Genomic DNA, 8,170 nt, shown 5'->3' on the forward strand with positions numbered 1-8,170 from the left:
TGATTGCAGAGAGTAAAGATACTGAAAGAGTTAGATCATTGTTTCAGTTTGATGCCAAAATAGTTGAGTAACGTAACACTGTGTACCTGTGGTTCACCTAATCTAATAGAGCCTCTTGCTGTGAGTTTGTGCACTTGCCCTGCCTTCACAGCTCTGTGTACCAGGGAGCAGTATTGAGGGAAAGTACAGTTTGGGAACGGGGTAGATTGGTGTCATCTCCCTGGGTGGTACCATTGTGAAGGTGTCCCAGCGAGGGAAGGTGATGGTAGGCCACCACCTGAGGAAGACCTCACTGGGTTTGGGAGCTGTCCTGTTTCGTCCCCTAGTAGAAGGTAGTGAATTCTTTGTGGCCTGCTCAGCAGGGTGTAGCATGCTGCTTCACCTCAGGGGTAGGGGAGGGAGAAGGGCCCCTGGAGGGGTAGAATGGCTCTGAGTAAATATTTGGAATGGGATCACCATGAAAATTATGGGGCACTCTTGGTCTTCAAATGTAGAAGAAAAATGTTAACCTTACATGTGGCAAATCATTTTTCCCTTTTCCTTTTCTTAGAGAGAAGATTTTTACTTTGACACATGTTATCCATTCTACAGTTTACAATTCTGGAAGATTTTATATTCAGTTTTCACTTTAATTGTATGAAGGATAAAGTGTATATTTTAAGTTGGCCCTAGAAGTGTGGTTGCGTTTTAAAAATGGAATTCTCTTTAAGAGTATAAGGATGTATTAAGGCTAAAAACGAAAGTATACTTTTTGGTGAGTTCTGAATAATAATTTCTCTTCATTTGAAATGCTGAACTCCAGTTACCTAGTCTCTAAATTTAGGTATTTCAGATTTATAAGTGCCAGGGAAAACCAGTAAGGAAATGTATTATTTATGTTTTATTCTCATGTATACTACCTTTTACACAAAGGTGTTGAGTCACTTTATAAAAAATAACATTTACAAGAAATATTGGGTTTTAAAAAAATTATGAAACCAATACCAGAGAAAATAAAACTAGGAGTGTTAACATTAAGATGAATAAATTGATCATAGATGTGAGTTTCAGATGTAGCTGTGTTTCCTTGTTGCTGAAGTAAAATAAAAGGGTCGCTCAATCTTCATTAAAGAAAAAGAAAAATACCAGTTTTCAGTAGCAAGGCTTTCTGTAGCTGTAATTTCTAAGTAAAGTTTCATGTGACTTTATCTAGGGTGATTGATAATGTGGTGATGTTCTCAGCAGTAGTTTGCAGGAAATTAAGGAATGTCAGTTGCAAGTTAATTGCAAGAGAGTGGTTAAGTAGTTTTTTTGAATAAGATACATGTAAGAAGTGTTTTTGTTTTTTTTTTTTTTTTTGCTGTACGCGGGCCTCTCACTGTTGTGGCCTCTCCCGTTGCGGAGCACAGGCTCCGGACGCGCAGGCTCAGCAGTTGTGGCTCATGGGCCCAGCCGCTCCGCGGCATGTGGGATCTTCCCGGACCGGGGCACGAACCCGCGTCCCGTGCATCGGCAGGCGGACTCCCAACCGCTGCGCCACCAGGGAAGCCCTAAGAAGTGTTTTAAAATGGGAGAAATATACTCTTTTGTTGTTTAAAAGCAGTTTCTCGGCTTCTAAACAGAGTTCTCTGATTTAGCTCCTCTGCTACCAACTATTCACCGAGTTGTTTCAAACAGTAGTACTAAGTGATATTTCTGGTCATTGTTTACTACCTGTATTATAAAACTGTATTGCTATTAATCTAATCAGAATCTAGTTAAATGATTGGGTTTTTTTTTTCACTATTCAGTTGATTTGATAGGGGATAAATATAATCAAAGTTCATTCTACCAAGTATCAGTCACTTGGTAGAATGAACTGTACTTTGTTTATGCAATACACTTAGTTCTTTGGACACACACTATATTTATTCTGTCAACATTTTCTCAATAAGCAGAAATGGTTCAATTGCGGATTTTGTTTTAGTTGATTCATTGGCTTGTCTTCGGTGTATCCTTCTTCCAAATAAAGCATTCTTTTTAAAAAATTATTTTTTTAAGTGGGGTTGAGGGTTGTGATTCTGAAAACAAATCAGTTGTCTGGTTCTGGTTTCCTTTGGAACATTATTTGAGATGTATTGAGGATTTATTATACCAAAGATTTATTATACCCACTGATTCTTTCTCTGGGCTCAAACAAATTCTTTACAAATGTTTGGCTGTCTTTTAGGCCTATAGAAACTTTAGGATTGATAAATTTTATGATGTTACTCTGTTCTGGCAGTGGGCAGTCTTAGTAATAAGTGATTGTTTTATGGAGTCCTTTAGCTTTGGGATATCAGGAACTGAATCATGCCCATGATTTCTCAAGCTTCTGTGTTTGTTAGAGAATATCAGGACTACCAAATCAAGAAAGCTTGACATCACTACCTGTTACCTAAATGAAACCTGCGTGAGTGCTTGAATTCAGTTTAATTAGACAGTTTCCAGTTTAAGCCAAAAAGTCAGCATTTTTTTTCTAGGAGCTAACTCTATGCATTTCAACCAAAGCAAAAAAAGGGGAGGGGGAGATACGTTGATTCCACTTTAGAGGTGAGCCTTTTAATCGGGGAGGACAGTATTTGGCCTCTCCCGTTGCGGAGCACAGGCTCCGGACGCGCAGGCTCAGCGGCCATGGCTCAGGGGCCCAGCCGCTCTGCGGCATGTGGGATCTTCCCGGACCGGGGCACGAACCCATGTCCCCTGCATCGGCAGGCGTACTCTCAACCACTGCGCCACCAGGGAAGCCCAAGTTTCATTCTTTAAATGAACGTAGTGGAAGAAAACTGAGTGGCCGTAAAGGCAGCCTGCGGTTTGAGTGCTGTAAAAAGCAAATTAAATAGACATAATCGTTCTGTATGAACCTGCTATTCAGTTAAACAATTAAGTACTTACTGGATATTATTCAAAAGAATGTACCAAAATTTTTAATAAAACAAGAAAATAATTTGTGCGATATTGGCTAAGGTCTAGGTAGTTTGGGCTGGCATGACCTCTCTGAAATCTGATTTAACTGACCACATAACACATCCTGTTTGGTGACTATCTACATCTTCATAACAAACAGAAACAGAAGACATATATTCAGAGGAAATGAAAGAAGCAGAATGGGGACTTCCCTGGTGGCACAGTGGTTAAGAATCCACCTGCCAACGCAGGGGACACGGGTTGAGCCCTGGGCTGGGAAGATCCCACATGCTGCGGAGCAACTAAGCCCATGCGCCATAACTACTGAGCCTGCGCTCTAGAGCCCGCGAGCCACAACTACTGAAGCCCGCGTGCCTAGAGCACATGTTCCACAACAGAAGTCACTGCAACGAGAAGCCCACGCAACGCAACGAAGAGTAGCCCCCACTCACCGCAACTAGAGAAAGCCCACGCGCAGCAAAGAAGACCCAACACAGCCAAAAATAAATAAAGTATATAAATTAATTTTTTAAAAAAGCAGAATGCACACTTGCAGAGTGGTGAAACTAAGAATACACAGTAACCATAAGCTGGCTTGACTTCTAGGTTATTTTGTGTGTGTGTGTATGTGTGTGATAGTGCTTATATGAATGTAAAATACACCCCCCCACAAGTTTTGAGATTTTCGACTAAATGCGATAATCTTTTTGTTGTTGTTATGGGAAGATAACACAGTGTTAAACTTCCATTTATTGCCTCTCTTAGTAATGAGGCGTGACTTAGGCCTGCTAACTCACAGCTCTGATGAACTTTTCAAGTGTATTATTCAACCTTTGCAATGGAACAGAATGCCTCTTCCAGCACGATAGGCAGATTTTCTCCGAGATACTGATTTAGTAAATCAACACACATACAATACAATTCTTTTTCTTCTAAAAACAAGCAATTTTAGCATTATTGTTTTTTTGTTTTTGTAACTACAGTTGAATTCATCAGGATTGTTTTGTATTAGTTTGTTTTCCTTTAAGTCAGTGGTTCCCTGACACAACTCTATAGATTAATGCTGGCCCATGACAAAGCTTTCACAGGGAGCATGAAGTGAGTTCTTGATAAATCTAAATGTGCTCAATGGAAAGGCTTTTAGCCCAAGATTTTGTCCTTTCTGCGTTTTTATTTTTAAAGGAAAGATCATTTTTAAATTGGTAAAATTTGGGGGGAAATTTGGTTAATGAGATCTGAATGTTTGGAAAACACTCTTTTCAAACTCCTTAACCATAGACGGAATCCTTATGTGCTCATATATCAGAGATTCTCTTAAACTAAACTAGATGGGAATCTGTGGGTCAGATTCTTCTTTAAAATATTTACTTTTTTGGTTAGCTTTTGTTAGATCATGCTGTGGTGGTAAACAGTTCCGCACTCTCAGTGGCTTTCAGCAGCAAAGCTTTCTTTCTCGTGTTGCATGTTGCTTGTAGGTTGCTGCAGCTCTGTGTGTTATCTTTGTCCCAGGAACCAGTCTGAAGAAGCAGCACTACCTAGGACATGTCATTCCCATGTCAGATGGAAAAGAAGCCATAGCTGAACTATTTCTGTTTGTAGATGTTTCTGCCATCATGAGTCAGATGCCCAAACCTGATGTCAGTGGACGTGAGGCAGTATAATCCTCCCATAGTCCCTGCAGGTAACATGGCAACAGGTGGAGAAAACAATGCTCTTATAGGAGGGGAGCAATAAATGGGAGTGAGAAAATCTGTCACAATATCACTCATGTGACTGAAGCACTCATGTGATGTAATGAAAATGTTTAAAAAACAATAATAAACACGTATCTACTACCAAGCTTAAAAACTATAACCACTACTTTTGGTTCCCTGTGTGCTTTTGTACTGCTTCCCCAAATGAAACCATTCTCTTGAAATCTGTGCTTTTGCTTATCATCCCCTTCTTCATATATTCCATTTTGTGGCTCTCCCGCCATTTATCTTTTTTCTTGAGTTAATTCCAGTTTTTTTGCTAGTGTGAAAATCTTGCTAAGGATATTCTTTTATGTGTCTCCTGGTGTACAAAACAAGAGTTGCTTCAGGGTATGTACTTAGGTGTGGAATTGCTGGAATGTGGGGCATATGTCTCTTCAGTTTTAGTAGATAATACCAAATTGTTTTCCAACATGGTTGTACAGTTTACACTTGTACTAGTGGTGTTGTATGTGTTACCAGTTCTCATGTCTTTGTTCACATTTGAAAGTCTGACAACATCTAATTTTTAGTCTAATGGGTGTAAATCAGATTCTTTTTTGAATGTTCAAGGAAGTGCTTCTCAAACTTCCATGTGTACATAAATCACTTGGAGATGCTATTAAAAGCACAGGTTGTGATTCAGTAGGTTGGGTTATGCTTGGGAGCTGAGATCCTGCATTTCTCATAACCACCCAGGTGATACCAGTGCTGCTGCACCGTGGACCATACTTTGAGTAACAAGGGTTTAAGGCACTCGAATAGACTTGCCCCTGTGTTGGCTCCACATAACACCTAAAGAATCTTTGGAACAAAATTGCTACATTAACAGCATCTGACATAGCCACTCAGTCTGGGGTTTTTGAATCATGCCTGATGTTTTTATTGACCTTACATGAGCACTACAGATAATACTTGTTTTTCACGTAGCAATTTGGAAAAAAAAAACCCCAAGCCACAATGTTAATCACTGTACTTGTTTTACCTGCTGCAGATGCTTTTTTTTTTTTTTTTTGAAACCTGTTTTGTGCAAACATTGGCCATTAGCAAATAAAGTAGTGGATTCCTTTTTCCTAGAGATTGCTTGCTTTATAACTTACAAAGAGAATTGAGAATTTAAACCTAAGCTAACCTAAACTTTTAAAGACACTTTATTTTCGGCTATGTTGGTACTAGATTAAAATTACCTATTAGGTAGTTAAAGAGTTACCCATAAATATCTCCACTGGTATTCTTTAACTTAAAGCACCTAAAACCAGGGGAAACTTTGCCCAGTTCTATTCACTTATTTTTTAAAATTTTTAGTTGTTTTTACTCATTCATGGATGAATAACAATATAGAGCAACCCAACCAACTTTTTATTTAGTGGCGTATGTGTACATTACCTATTTTAAATCAACCACAAAGTATTTTGATTGTAACCATTATTCAATGAGTTTCTAAGTGATTTCTTTAAAGGAAGAAAATTTAAGGAGTCTTTAAGGGAGATAATAGACCTTGTCAATATGCAAGCATTAGAATAACTGATCATTCATTAACTGGATAAAATGAAGGATAAATAAACACATTTTCCTCAGTGCAAGATGGTGGTATGTGGTCCGTGGCAAGCACTGGTAGCAAGGTAATTCCTAGTACTTCCAAATTGCATTATTTAAAAAAACAGATGTTAAGACAGAAACACGACTCAGACTAGCTTAAGCAGTAGAGATTTCTTGGCCCATACAATTGGGAAGAACAGAGATGGAACGGGCTTTAAATAAATGAGATAGACATTCTCATCTTGATGTCAGAACCCTCTCTTCATCTCCTAGCTCTGATTCTCTGTTTCTGTGGATCCTTTTCTAACACACGTGAGCTTTCCTCCGAGTGTTAGTGGTGGTGGTGGTGGTAGTGGTGGTAGAGGGAGCTTTTTGAGGAGGAAGACAGAGTGACAGCTTCAGAATTATTTCATTCCAAAAGGAAGTGAGAAAACACCCTTCCAGAGGCCTTCCGCTCTGAAGTAGCCCTGCAAGTCATTCACTCTTTGCTCTATCAACTGTTTCCTTCACTGCCTTTACCACAAATTATCTCATTTATCTGCTCACCTGATTGTTGTTCCTCCCCACTACAAGGAAGAATCCTTGAAGCAAGAATAGTGCCTCTTTTGTTAATGGGGCAACCCCAGGATCTAGTAGCCATTCAGGAAATAATAAGCCAACAAATATGTGAAATTCCAGGGTAGGACTCAGGCCTGCTCCAGGCACTTGTCATTATGTGGTCTGGAGGGGAGGGGACTGTGATCGCTAGGCCTACCAGAACCTCATGGAACAGGGCAAGTGTGGTTTTACATGGGAGATGGAAATACCGTAAGCTGAAAAACTGGGGAAAGATGCTGAGGAAACAACAATAAAAATGTGGTTTTTTGTTTGTTTGTTTTATGCTCTCTAAGTGTAGTTTACCATTTCACGCAACTGCCCAGTCTTGTTGTATAAGGTTGTGCAGATCCTGCAGTGCTTGGCTGAGGGGATGGAGGGGGGCTGAAATCCAGCCAGAGACTCCATTCCTGTGGCTTCCTTTTTCCAGGAGGTACTGTTTTAAATTTACCCAAAGGCTCTATCTGGTTTCTGTACACAGTGGCCCTGTGTAAAGAATATCCACCTCTCCATCTAACCTTCTAAAGAAAGAATGCTAGGGGCAAAAGTAAGAGCTGGATGTGTCTTTGCATCTGGATCCTGCTGGCCAACTCAGTGCAGACTATGTGCTTAACCATGTCCTGCAAATACTCTAAGAGAGGTGACTTGTTTTGGGAAATTCCTCTTTTTTTAACCTTCTCCTCACTCCATTTTCCTATTTAGTGTTAGCTGGTCAATTTTCCTGAGCATGCTCTTTGAGCTGAATGGTGACTGAATGGTGATGTACATACTGTCATCTTTCTTTATTGTTTATCTACATTTCTCTGCATTTCCATTTTGATTACCCTTATAATTCTGCTTCAAGGGGAAGAAGAAATTGCCTATATCCATCACTGGCCCTTCAGACTTGTCTTAAAGCTTTATCTCTTTGAGGTTTGTTCTGCTTTTTGTTTGATTAGAGATCTCTTTGGGGCAGTGAAATGCTCACTACTTAAAAAGAGGAGAATTGGTTGAAGGAACAGAAACCCACTCAATCTGACTCAGGTAAGGCTGCTGGGAATCTCATAAGTTCCAGACATACAGCTGAGCCCTTCTTACATGGAAAGTTCTCAGGCAGCTGTTCTGGCTTTCTTCCTCTTTGTGGACTGCTTGGGTTCTTCTTTGCTTCACTCCGGACATTGTTTCCATTCCTTTGATTTTCTTTAAACACTGCCTTTGTCTGCATACTGATCAGCCTGCAAGTGGCAAAAATGGCAACTAGTACTTAATCTCATTGGATTCTGTGCACGTCCACAGGATGTCTGTACTGTAATCACTTGGGGAGCTTAAAAAAAAAAAAAGAGGTTTATATGCCTCAAACATATTCTGAGTCAGTAGGTCCAGAGTCCTAGAATCTATATTTTAAGAATATTCCCCAGCAG

At 39.8% G+C, this 8,170-nt stretch overlaps 1 protein-coding gene across 1 annotated transcript in view; it reads left to right on the top strand.

Annotated features, from left to right (window-relative positions):
- The first annotated feature begins 2,476 nt into the window (after positions 1-2,476).
- Positions 2,477-8,170, top strand: part of SLC41A2 (solute carrier family 41 member 2) — a 117,294-nt gene continuing 111,600 nt past the window's right edge. The window contains exon 1 of the mRNA XM_007447310.1: positions 2,477-2,550. The gene's annotated coding sequence lies outside the window, so the exon portion shown is untranslated. The remainder of the gene's footprint in view (positions 2,551-8,170) is intronic.

This window comes from Lipotes vexillifer, unplaced genomic scaffold (genome assembly GCF_000442215.2).
Source record: "Lipotes vexillifer unplaced genomic scaffold, Lipotes_vexillifer_v1.1 scaffold1017, whole genome shotgun sequence".
Taxonomy (NCBI): domain Eukaryota; kingdom Metazoa; phylum Chordata; class Mammalia; order Artiodactyla; family Lipotidae; genus Lipotes; species Lipotes vexillifer.